Below are 14,603 nucleotides of genomic sequence, written 5' to 3' on the forward strand. Positions count from 1 at the left end.
GCTAGCTGTGGTGTTACATAGGACTGCAGGTGACATCTTCATTATCTGTATTCAGAGTTATCAGTGCTAGCTGTGGTGTTACATAGGACTGCAGGTGACATCTACATTATCTGTATTCAGAGTAATCACTGGGTTAGCTGTGGTGTTACATAGGACTGCAGGTGACATCTACATAATGTACATTCAGAGTTATCACTGGGTTAGCTGTGGTGTTACATAGGACTGCAGGTGGCATCTACATTCTCTGTATTTAGAGTTATTAATGTGTTAGCTGTGGTGTTACATAGGACTGCAGGTGACATCTACATTATCTGTATTCAGAGTTATCAGTGTTAGCTGTGGTGTTACATAGGACTGCAGGAGACATCTACATTATCTGTATTCAGAGTTATCAGTGCTAGCTGTGGTGTTACATAGGACTGCAGGTGACATCTACATTATCTGTATTCAGAGTTATCAGTGCTAGCTGTGGTGTTACATAGGACTGCAGGTGACATATACATTATCTGTATTCAGAGTTATCACTGGGTTAGCTGTGGTGTTACATAGGACTGCAGGTGACATCTACATAATGTACATTCAGAGTTATCACTGGGTTAGCTGTGGTGTTACATAGGACTGCAGGTGGCATCTACATTCTCTGTATTTAGAGTTCTTAATGTGTTAGCTGTGGTGTTACATAGGACTGCAGGTGACATCTACATTATCTGTATTCAGAGTTATCAGTGTGAGCTGTGGTGTTACATAGGACTGCAGGTGACATCTACATTATATGTATTCAGAGTTATTACTGGGTTAGCTGTGGTGTTACATAGGACTGCAGGTGACATCTACATTATCTGTATTCAGAGTTATCACTGGGTTAGCTGTTGTGTTACATAGGACTGCATGTGACATGTACATTATCTATATTCAGAGTTATCAGTGTGTTAGCTGAGGTGTTACATAGGACTGTAGGTGACATCTTTATTATCTGTATTCAGAGTTATCACTGTGTTAGCTGTGGTGTTACATAGGACTGCATGTGACATGTACATTATCTATATTCAGAGTTATCAGTGTGTTAGCTGAGGTGTTACATAGGACTGTAGGTGACATCTTTATTATCTGTATTCAGAGTTATCACTGTGTTAGCTGTGGTGTTACATAGGAATGCAGGTGACATCTACAAAATTTGTATTCAGAATTTTCACTGGCTTAGCTGTGGTGTTACATAGGACTGCAGGAGACATCTACATTATCTGCATTCAGAGTTATCACTGGGTTAGCTGTGGTGTTACATAGGACTGCAGGTGACATCTATATTAAGTGTATTCAGAGTTATTACCGTGTTAGCTGTGGTGTTACATAGGACTGCCGGTGACATATACATTATCTGTATTCAGACTTATCATTATGTTAGCTGTGGTGTTACATACGACTGCATGTGACATCTACATTATCTGTATTCAGTGTTAGCAATGTTAGCTGTGGTGTTACGTGGGACTGCAGGTGACATCTACATTCTCTGTATTCAGTGTTAGTAGTGGTGTTACATAGGACTGCAGGTGACATCTACATTCTCTGTTTTCAGAGTTATCACTGTGTTAGCTGTGGTGTTACATAGGACTGCAGGTGACATCTACATTATCTGTATTCAGAGTTATCGCTGTGTTAGCTGTGGTGTTACATAGGACTGCAGGTGACAGCTACATTAACTACATTCAGAGTTATTACTGAGTTAGCTGTGGTGTTACATAGGACTGCAAGTGACATTTACATTATCTGTATTCAGAGCTATCACTGTGTTAGCTGTGGTGTTACATAGGACTGCAGGTGACATCTACATTCTCTGTATTCAGTGTTAGCCGTGTTAGCTGTGGTGTTACATAGGACTGCAGGTGACATCTATATTATCTGTATTCAGATTTAGTACTGTGTTAGCTGTGGTGTTACATAGGACTGCATGTGACATCTACATTATCTGTATTCAGAGTTATTACTGTGTTAGTTGTGGTGTTACATAGGACTGCGTGTGACATCTACATTAATTGTATTCAGAGTTATCACTGTGTTAGATGTGGTGTTACATAGGACTGCAGATGCCATCTACATTATCTGTAGTCAGGGTTATCAGTGTTAGCTGTGGTGCTACATAGGACTGCAGGTGACATCTGCATTATATGTGTTCAGAGTTATCACTGTGTTACATGTGGTGTTACATAGGACTGCATGTGACATCTACATTATCTGTATTCAGAGTTTATAGTGTGTTAGCTGTGGTGTTACATAGGACTGCATGTGACATCTACTACATTACCTGCATTTATAGTTAGCACTGTTAGCTGTGGTGTTACATAGGACTGCAGGTGGCATCTACATTATCTGTATTCAGAGTTATCACTGTGTTAGCTGTGGTGTTACATAGGACTGCAGGTGGCATCTACATTATCTGTATTCAGAGTTATCAGTGTGTTAGCTGTGGTGTTACATAGGACTGCATGTCACATCTACATTATATGTATTCCGAGTTATCACTGTGTTAGCTGTGGTGTTACATAGGACTGCATGTGACATCTACATTGTCTGTAGTCAGAGTTATCAGTGTGTTATCTGTGGTGTTACATAGGACTGCATGTGACAGCTACATTATCTGTGCTCAGAGAGTTATCAGTGTGTTAGCTGTGGTGTTACATAGGACTGCAGGTGACATCTACATTATCTGTATTTAGAGTTATCACTGTGTTAGCTGTGGTGTTACACAGGACTGCAGGTGACATCTACATTATCTGTATTCAGAGTTTATAGTGTGTTAGCTGTGGTGTTACATAGGACTGCATGTCACATCTACTTCATTACCTGCATTTATAGTTAGCACTGTTATCTGTGGTGTTACATAGGACTGCATGGGGCATCTACATTATCTGTGTTCAGAGTTATCACTGTGTTAGCTGTGGTGTTACACAGGACTGCAGGTGACATCTACTTTCTCTGTATTCAGAGTTATCACTGTGTTAGATGTGGTGTTACATAGGACTGCAGGTGCCATCTACATTATCTGTATTCAGAGTTATCAGTGTGTTAGCTGTGGAGTTACATAGGACTGCATGTCACATCTACATTATCTGTGCTCAGAGAGTTATCAGTGTGTTAGCTGTGGTGTTACATAGGACTGCAGGTGACATCTACATTATCTGTATTCAGAGTTATCACTCTGTTAGCTGTGGTGTTACACAGGACTGCAGGTGACATCTACTTTCTCTGTATTCAGAGTTATCACTGTGTTAGCTGTGATGTTACACAGGACTGCATGTGACTTCTAAATTATGTATTTTCAGAGTTATCACTATGTTAGCTGTGGTGTTACGTAGGACTGCATGTGACATCTACATTATCTGTATTTCGAGTTATCGGTTTGTTAGCTATGGTGTTACATAGGACTGCAGGTGACATCTACATTCTCTGTATTCAGAGTTATCAGCGTGTTAGCTGTGGTGTTACATAGGACTCCAGGTAACATCTACATTATCTGTAGTCAGGTTTATCAGTGTTAGCTGTGGTGTTACATAGGACTGCAGGTGACATCTACATTCTCTGTATTCAGAGTTATTACTGTGTTAGCTGTGGTGTTACATAGGACTGCATGTGACATCCACATTACCTGTATTCAGAGTTATCACTGTGTTAGCTGTGGTGTTACATAGGACTGCAGGTGACATCTACATTATCTATATTCGGAGTTATAACTGTGTTAGCTATGGTGTTACATAGGACTGCATGTGACATCCACATTATCTGTATTCAGAGTTATCACTGTTAGCTGTGGTGTTACATAGGACTGCAAGTGACATCTACATTCTCTGTATTCAGAGTTATCACTGTTAGATGTGGTGTTACATAGGACTGCTGGTGACATCTACATTCTCTGTATTCAGAGTTATCAGTGTGTTAGCTGTGGTGTTTCATAGGACTGCAGGTGACATCTATATTATCTGTATTCAGAGTTATCGGGGTATTAGCTATGGTGTTACATAGGACTGCAGGTGACATATACATTATATGTATTCAGAGTTATTACTGTGTTAGCTGTGGTGTTCCATAGGACTGCATGTGACATCCACATTATCTGTATTCAGAGTTATCACTCTGTTAGCTGTGGTGTTACATAGGACTTAAGGTGACATCTACATTATCTATATTCAGAGTTATCACAGTGTTAGCTATGGTGTTATATAGGACTGCATGTGACATCTACATTATCTGTATTCAGAGTTATCACTGTTAGTTGTGGTGTTACATAGGACTGCAGGTGACATCTACATTCTCTGTATTCAGAGTTATTACTGTGTTAGCTGTGGTGTTACATAGGACTGCATGTGACATCCACATTACCTGTATTCAGAGTTATCACTGTGTTAGCTGTGGTGTTACATAGGACTGCAGGTGACATCTACATTATCTATATTCGGAGTTATAACTGTGTTAGCTATGGTGTTACATAGGACTGCATGTGACATCCACATTATCTGTATTCAGAGTTATCACTGTTAGCTGTGGTGTTACATAGGACTGCAAGTGACATCTACATTCTCTGTATTCAGAGTTATCACTGTTAGATGTGGTGTTACATAGGACTGCTGGTGACATCTACATTCTCTGTATTCAGAGTTATCAGTGTGTTAGCTGTGGTGTTTCATAGGACTGCAGGTGACATCTATATTATCTGTATTCAGAGTTATCGGGGTATTAGCTATGGTGTTACATAGGACTGCAGGTGACATATACATTATATGTATTCAGAGTTATTACTGTGTTAGCTGTGGTGTTCCATAGGACTGCATGTGACATCTACATTATCTGTATTCAGAGTTATCACTGGGTTAGCTGTGGTGTTACATAGGACTGCATGTGACATCCACATTATCTGTATTCAGAGTTATCACTCTGTTAGCTGTGGTGTTACATAGGACTTCAGGTGACATCTACATTATCTATATTCAGAGTTATCACAGTGTTAGCTATGGTGTTATATAGGACTGCATGTGACATCTACATTATCTGTATTCAGAGTTATCACTGTTAGTTGTGGTGTTACATAGGACTGCAAGTAACATCTACATTCTCTGTATTCAGAGTTATCACTGTGTTAGCTGTGGTGTTACATAGGACTGCAGGTGACATCTACATTATCTATATTCGGAGTTATCACAGTGTTAGCTATGGTGTTACATAGGACTGCAGGTGCCATCTACATTATCTGTAGACAGGGTTATCACTCTGTTAGCTGTGGTGTTACATAGGACTGCAGGTGACATCTACATTATCTATATTCGGAGTTATCACAGTGTTAGCTATGGTGTTACATAGGACTGCATGTGACATCTACATTATCTGTAGTCAGGGTTATCAGTGTTAGCTGTGGTGTTACATAGGACTGCATGTGACATCTACATTATCTGTATTCAGTGTTAGCAATGTTAGCTGTGGTGTGACGTGGGACTGCAGGTGACATCTACATTCTCTGTATACAGTGTTAGTAGTGGTGTTACATAGGACTGCAGGTGACATCTACATTCTCTGTTTTCAGAGTTATCACTGTGTTAGCTGTGAGGTTACATAGAACTGCAGGTGACATCTAGTCCATTATATGTATTTAGAGTTATCACTGTTAGCTGTGGTGTTACATAGGACTGCAGGTGACATCTACATTCTCTGAATTCAGTGTTAGCAGTGGTGTTGCATAGGACTGCAGGTGACATCTACATTATCTGTATTCAGTGTTAGCAATGTTAGCTGTGGTGTTACGTGGGACTGCAGGTGACATCTACATTCTCTGTATTCAGTGTTAGTAGTGGTGTTACATAGGACTGCAGGTGACATCTACATTCTCTGTTTTCAGAGTTATCACTGTGTTAGCTGTGGTGTTACATAGGACTGCAGGTGACATCTACATTATCTGTATTCAGAGTTATCGCTGTGTTAGCTGTGGTGTTACATAGGACTGCAGGTGACAGCTACATTAACTACATTCAGAGTTATTACTGAGTTAGCTGTGGTGTTACATAGGACTGCAAGTGACATTTACATTATCTGTATTCAGAGCTATCACTGTGTTAGCTGTGGTGTTACATAGGACTGCAGGTGACATCTACATTATCTGTATTCAGAGTTATCAGTGTGTTAGCTGTGGTGTTACATAGGACTGCAGGTGACATCTACATTCTCTGTATTCAGTGTTAGCCGTGTTAGCTGTGGTGTTACATAGGACTGCAGGTGACATCTATATTATCTGTATTCAGATTTAGTACTGTGTTAGCTGTGGTGTTACATAGGACTGCATGTGACATCTACATTATCTGTATTCAGAGTTATTACTGTGTTAGTTGTGGTGTTACATAGGACTGCGTGTGACATCTACATTAATTGTATTCAGAGTTATCACTGTGTTAGATGTGGTGTTACATAGGACTGCAGATGCCATCTACATTATCTGTAGTCAGGGTTATCAGTGTTAGCTGTGGTGCTACATAGGACTGCAGGTGACATCTGCATTATATGTGTTCAGAGTTATCACTGTGTTACATGTGGTGTTACATAGGACTGCATGTGACATCTACATTATCTGTATTCAGAGTTTATAGTGTGTTAGCTGTGGTGTTACATAGGACTGCATGTGACATCTACTACATTACCTGCATTTATAGTTAGCACTGTGTTAGCTGTGGTGTTATATGGGACTGCAGGTGACATCTACTACATTACCTGCATTTATAGTTAGCACTGTTAGCTGTGGTGTTACATAGGACTGCATGTGGCATCTACATTATCTGTGTTCAGAGTTATCACTGTGTTAGCTGTGGTGTTACACTGGACTGCAGGTGACATCTACTTTCTCTGTATTCAGAGTTATCACTGTGTTAGATGTGGTGTTACATAGGACTGCAGGTGGCATCTACATTATCTGTATTCAGAGTTATCACTGTGTTAGCTGTGGTGTTACATAGGACTGCAGGTGGCATCTACATTATCTGTATTCAGAGTTATCAGTGTGTTAGCTGTGGTGTTACATAGGACTGCATGTCACATCTACATTATATGTATTCCGAGTTATCACTGTGTTAGCTGTGGTGTTACATAGGACTGCATGTGACATCTACATTGTCTGTAGTCAGAGTTATCAGTGTGTTATCTGTGGTGTTACATAGGACTGCATGTGACAGCTACATTATCTGTGCTCAGAGAGTTATCAGTGTGTTAGCTGTGGTGTTACATAGGACTGCAGGTGACATCTACATTATCTGTATTTAGAGTTATCACTGTGTTAGCTGTGGTGTTACACAGGACTGCAGGTGACATCTACATTATCTGTATTCAGAGTTTATAGTGTGTTAGCTGTGGTGTTACATAGGACTGCATGTCACATCTACTTCATTACCTGCATTTATAGTTAGCACTGTTATCTGTGGTGTTACATAGGACTGCATGGGGCATCTACATTATCTGTGTTCAGAGTTATCACTGTGTTAGCTGTGGTGTTACACAGGACTGCAGGTGACATCTACTTTCTCTGTATTCAGAGTTATCACTGTGTTAGATGTGGTGTTACATAGGACTGCAGGTGCCATCTACATTATCTGTATTCAGAGTTATCAGTGTGTTAGCTGTGGAGTTACATAGGACTGCATGTCACATCTACATTATCTGTGCTCAGAGAGTTATCAGTGTGTTAGCTGTGGTGTTACATAGGACTGCATGTGACATCTACATTATCTGTATTTCGAGTTATCGGTTTGTTAGCTATGGTGTTACATAGGACTGCAGGTGACATCTACATTCTCTGTATTCAGAGTTATCAGTGTGTTAGCTGTGGTGTTACATAGGACTCCAGGTAACATCTACATTATCTGTAGTCAGGTTTATCAGTGTTAGCTGTGGTGTTACATAGGACTGCAGGTGACATCTACATTCTCTGTATTCAGAGTTATTACTGTGTTAGCTGTGGTGTTACATAGGACTGCATGTGACATCCACATTACCTGTATTCAGAGTTATCACTGTGTTAGCTGTGGTGTTACATAGGACTGCAGGTGACATCTACATTATCTATATTCGGAGTTATAACTGTGTTAGCTATGGTGTTACATAGGACTGCATGTGACATCCACATTATCTGTATTCAGAGTTATCACTGTTAGCTGTGGTGTTACATAGGACTGCAAGTGACATCTACATTCTCTGTATTCAGAGTTATCACTGTTAGATGTGGTGTTACATAGGACTGCTGGTGACATCTACATTCTCTGTATTCAGAGTTATCAGTGTGTTAGCTGTGGTGTTACATAGGACTGTAGGTGACATCTATATTATCTGTATTCAGAGTTATCGGGGTATTAGCTATGGTGTTACATAGGACTGCATGTGACATATACATTATATGTATTCAGAGTTATTACTGTGTTAGCTGTGGTGTTCCATAGGACTGCATGTGACATCCACATTATCTGTATTCAGAGTTATCACTCTGTTAGCTATGGTGCTACATAGGACTTCAGGTGACATCTACATTATCTATATTCAGAGTTATCACAGTGTTAGCTGTGGTGTTACATAGGACTGCAGGTGACATCTACATTATCTATATTCGGAGTTATCACAGTGTTAGCTATGGTGTTACATAGGACTGCAGGTGCCATCTACATTATCTGTAGACAGGGTTATCACTCTGTTAGCTGTGGTGTTACATAGGACTGCAGGTGACATCTACATTATCTATATTCGGAGTTATCACAGTGTTAGCTATGGTGTTACATAGGACTGCAGGTGCCATCTACATTATCTGTAGACAGGGTTATCACTCTGTTAGCTGTGGTGTTACATAGGACTGCAGGTGACATCTACATTATCTATATTCGGAGTTATCACAGTGTTAGCTATGGTGTTACATAGGACTGCATGTGACATCTACATGATCTGTATTGAGAGTTATCAGTGTTTTAGCTGTGGTGTTACATAGGACTGCAGGTGACATCTACCTTATTTGTATTCAGAGTTATCACTGGGTTAGCTGTGGTGTTACATAGGACTGCATGTGACATCTACATTCTCTGTATTCAGTGTTAGCCGTGTTAGCTGTGGTGTTACATAGGACTGCAGGTGACATCTATATTATCTGTATTCAGAGTTATTACTGTGTTAGCTGTGGTGTTACATAGGACTGCATGTGACATCTACATTATCTGTATTCAGAGTTATTACTGTGTTAGTTGTGGTGTTACATAGGACTGCGTGTGACATCTACATTAACTGTATTCAGAGTTATCACTGTGTTAGATGTGGTGTTACATAGGACTGCAGGTTCCATCTACATTATCTGTAGTCAGTGTTATCAGTGTTAGCTGTGGTGCTACATAGGACTGCAGGTGACATCTACATTATCTGTATTCAGAGTTATTACTGTGTTAGCTGTGGTGTTACATAGGACTGCTGGTGACATCTACATTATATGTGTTCAGAATTATTACTGTGTTAGCTGTGGTGTTATATAGGACTGCAGGTGACATCTACATTATCTGTAGTCAGAGTTTACAGTGTGTTAGCTGTGGTGTTACATAGGACTGCAGGTGACATCTACATTCTCTGTATTCAGAGTTATCAGTGTGTTAGCTGTGGTGTTACATAGGACTGCATGTGGCATCTACATTATCTGTGTTCAGAGTTATCACTGTGTTAGCTGTTGTGTTACATACGACTGCATGTGACATCTACATTATCTGTGTTCAGAATTATCACTGTGTTAGCAGTGGTTTTACACAGGACTGCAGGTACCATCTACATTATCTGTAGTCAGGGTTATCAGTGTTAGCTGTGGTGCTACATAGGAGTGCAGGTGACATCTACATTATCTGTATTCAGAGTTTACGGTGTTTTAGCTGTGGTGTTACATAGGACTGCAGGTGACATCTACTACATTACCTGCATTTATAGTTAGCACTGTGTTAGCTGTGGTGTTACATAGGACTGCAGGTGACATCTACTACATTACCTGCATTTATAGTTATCACTGTGTTAGCTGTGGTGTTACATAGGACTGCAGGTGACATCTACATTATCTGTGTTCAGAGTTATTACTGTGTTAGCTGTTGTGTTACATAGGACTGCATGTGACATCTACATTATCTGTGTTCAGAATTATCACTGTGTTAGCAGTGGTTTTACACAGGACTGCAGGTGACATCTACTTTCTCTGTATTCTGAGTTATCACTGTGCTAGCTGTGATGTTACACAGGACTGCAGGTGACATCTACATGATCTATTTTCAGAGTTATCACTATGTTAGCTGTGGTGTTACGTAGGACTGCATGTGACATCTACATTTTCTGTATTTCGAGTTATCGGTTTGTTAGCTATGGTGTTACATAGGACTGCAGGTAACATCTACATTATCTGTAGTCAGTGTTATCAGTGTTAGCTGTGGTGTTACATAGGACTGCAGGTGACATCTACTTTCTCTGTATTCTGAGTTATCACTGTGCTAGCTGTGATGTTACACAGGACTGCAGGTGACATCTACATGATCTATTTTCAGAGTTATCACTATGTTAGCTGTGGTGTTACGTAGGACTGCATGTGACTTCTACATGATCTATTTTCAGAGTTATCACTATGTTAGCTGTGGTGTTACGTAGGACTGCATGTGACATCTACATTTTCTGTATTTCGAGTTATCGGTTTGTTAGCTATGGTGTTACATAGGACTGCAGGTAACATCTACATTATCTGTAGTCAGTGTTATCAGTGTTAGCTGTGGTGTTACATAGGACTGCAGGTGACACCTACATTCTCTGTATTCAGAGTTATTACTGTGTTAGCTGTGTTGGTACATAGGACTGCAGATGACATCTACATGCTCTGCATTCGGAGTTATTACTGTGTTAGCTGTGGTGTTACATAGGACTGCATGTGACATCCACATTATCTGTATTCAGAGTTATCACTGTGTTAGCTGTGGTGTTACATAGGACTGCAGGTGACATCTACATTATCTATATTCGGAAGTTATAACTGTACTAGCTATGGTGTTACATAGGACTGCAGGTGACATCTACATTATCTGTATTCAGAGTTATCACTGTGTTAGATGTGGTGTTACATAGGACTGTAGGTGACATCTATATTATCTGTATACAGAGTTATCTGGGTATTAGCTATGGTGTTACATAGGACTGCAGGTGACATCTACATTATATGTATTCAGAGTTATTACTGTGTTAGCTGTGGTGTTACATAGGACTGCATGTGACATCCACATTATCTGTATTCAGAGTTATCACTCTGTTAGCTGTGGTGTTACATAGGACTGCAGGTGACATCTACATTATCTATATTTGGAGTTATCACAGTGTTAGCTATGGTGTTACATAGGACTGCATGTGACATCTACATTATCTGTATTCAGAGTTATCACTGTTAGCTGTGGTGTTACATAGGACTGCAAGTAACATCTACATTCTCTGTATTCAGAGTTATCACTGTGCTCTATGTGGTGTTGCATAGGACTGCAGGTGCCATCTACATTATCTGTAGTCAGGGTTATCAATGTTAGCTGTGGTGTTACATAGGACTGCATGTGACATCTACATTATCTGTATTCAGAGTTATTACTGTGTTAGCTGTGGTCTTACATAGGACTGCAGGTGACATCTACATTCTCTGTATTCAGAGTTATTACTGTTTCAGATGTGGTGTTACATAGGAGTGCAAGTGACATATACATTCTGTGTATTTAGAGTTATTGCTGTCTTAGCTGTGGTGTTACATAGGACTGCATGTGGCATCTACATTATCTATATTTAGTTTTATCACTGGGTTAGCTGTGGTGTTACATAGGACTGCAGATGGCATCTATATTATCTATATTCAGAGTTATCAATGTTAGCTGTGGTGTTACATAGGACTGCATGTGACATCTACATTATCTGTATTCAGAGTTATCACTGTGCTAGCTGTAGTGTTACATAGGACTGCAGGTGACATCTACATTATCTGTATTCAGAGTTATTGCAGTCTTAGCTGTGGTGTTACATAGGACTGATTGTGACATCTACATTTTCTGCATTCAGAGTTGTCAGTGTGTTAGCTGTGGTGTTACATAGGACTGCAGGTGACATCTACTACATTATATCTATTCAGAGTTATCGCTGTGTTAGCTGTGGTGTTACATAGGATTGCAGGTGACATCTACTACATTATATGTTTTCTGAGTTATCAGTGTTAGCTGACGTTTTACATAGGACTGCAGGTAACATCTACATTTTCTGTATTCAGAGTTATCAGTGTTAGCTTTGGTGTTACATAGGACTGTCAAGGTAAAATATATATATATATATATATTATAGAAAATCAATTAGTTTCTTTTAATAGATTACCTAATCAGTGTGAATCAATATAGGGATGATGGAATAATCTATGTGTATGTATGTATGCAAATGTGTATGTAGCGTCGGCATCCCTGCCTCCTGCTAGGCAGGGACGCCGTTCCCCTCACCTCTCCGCTCCGTGCCCGGCGTCTTCCTCCCGCTCTGCTGGCAGCGCACGCTGCTTCCCGGCCACTGTGCTTAGGGCGCGCGCGCCCCCCCTCTCTTAAAGGGGCCGCGCGCGCCGTCCTAAGGAGTCCCCGGCCAATGGCCGGAGGACCTCACCATATATAAGGCACCTCCTCCAAAATGGAGGTGCCCGAGCAATGTTGTTGCAAAGCCTTTCAACTCTGCTTCAGCCATCAGGTCCCGTTACCAGTTACCTGCAGTTACCTGCCAGTAACCTGCCAGATTCCTGCTTGATACCTGCCTGATACTTATCTATCTGCTTTCATTCCTGTGGTCCGACAGTCTGCCTACCAGCCCTGCCAGTCTGTCTATGGATCAGTCTGCCTGCTCACCTGGGAGCGCTCACCTGCTACCTGCCTGCTAGCCTACCTGGAGGCTCTGCCGTCACGTGCCGTGACCACCTGCCTGTCCAGAGACTCTTGCCCGCTCACCTGGGAGCGCTCACCTGCTACCTGTCTGCTAGCCTACCTGAAGGCTCCGCCGTCACGTGCCGTGACCACCTGCCTGTCCAGAGACTCTTGCCCGCTCACCTGGGAGCGCTCATCTGCTACCTGCCTGCTAGCCTACCTTGAGGCTCCGCCGTCACGTGCCGTGACCACCTGCCTGTCCAGAGACTCTTGCCCGCTCACCTGGGAGCGCTCATCTGCTACCTGCCTGCTAGCCTACCTGGAGGCTCTGCCGTCACGTGTCGTGACCACCTGCCTGTCTAGAGACTCTTTCCCTGCTGTCACTTGCCGTGACCACCCGCCTGTCTAGAGACTCTTATCCCGCTGTCACTTGCCGTGACCACCTGCCTGTCTAGAAACTCATACCCTGCTGTCACTTGCCGTGACCACCCGCCTGTCAAGAGACTGTCCGCGTCACTTGCCATGACTTCCTGCCCTTCTACCCAGAGACTGTCCCTGTCACTTGCCGTGACTACCTGCCCGCCTTCCCTGGGAGCCACCCGCTTCCTTACAAGGACTGCCCCCTTTGTATAGTAGCTCAGAGGTTCCACCACCCAGACCCGTTACAGTTTGCTCGGGCCATGGAACCCGGTGGCACCCAAGCTCCCTCGCTCTCGGACCTATGCCATGAACTTTCCCGTCAGAGGTCTCAACAGGACTCCATCCTGGGTCACCTGCGTAATGTTAACTCTCGCCTGGACACATTGGCTACCTCATCGGGAGCGGCCTCCACTCGTACACTTACTACCCCGGCACCGCCGCTGCCCATCAATACCATGGCATCTCTTCCCGGTCCCCGCCTCTCCGCCCCGCCTCGCTTTGGCGGAGATCCCTGCCAGGCATGGGGCTTCATTAACCTGTGCACTCTGCACTTCGAACTGTTGGCACATCAGTTTTCCACCGACCGGGCCAAAGTAGCCTTCATCATGTCCCATCTCACGGGGGAGGCACTGGCTTGGCTAAATCCTCTATGGGAGAGAGGAGACCCCCTGGTGTCCAACCTGCCAGCCTTTCTCACGGCTTTCCGGAAAGTCTTCGATGAACCAGGACTAGTGTTGAGCGATACCTTCCGATATCAGGAAATATCGTATCGGATTGGATCGGACCGATACCCAAAAAGTATCGGATATCCTCGATTCCGATACCGGAAACCAATGCAAGTCAATGGGACACAAATATCTGAATGAAAATAAACCCTTTCTTTCCTTGTAGGTTAATTCTACATGACGTAAAACATCTAAGAATAATGTAGAATGTATTATGCGAAAAGCCGGCAATTCATCAGCGGCATACACCGGTACCCGACAATTTACAACAGAAAGAATAGAGCTTCACACATAGATTAGATAGATAGAAACATGTCAGTCACATATATATGAAGTACAGTGACAGTGTTGCTTACTGTACTTGTCATTTAGTGTAAAGGATTTATTAAAAAAAATAATAGTGTTTTCATGCACCGTCTCTTTAAAAAAGCCGGCCGGCAATTCAGCAGCGGTACCCAACAATTTACAACAGAAAGAATAGAGCATCACACATAGAGTAGAAAGATAGAAACATGTCAGTCACATATAT

The sequence above is a fragment of the Phyllobates terribilis genome, unplaced genomic scaffold, assembly GCF_046119375.1.
Source record: "Phyllobates terribilis strain yellow unplaced genomic scaffold, ASM4611937v1 Scaffold_2__4_contigs__length_985480577, whole genome shotgun sequence".
NCBI classification, from domain to species: domain Eukaryota; kingdom Metazoa; phylum Chordata; class Amphibia; order Anura; family Dendrobatidae; genus Phyllobates; species Phyllobates terribilis.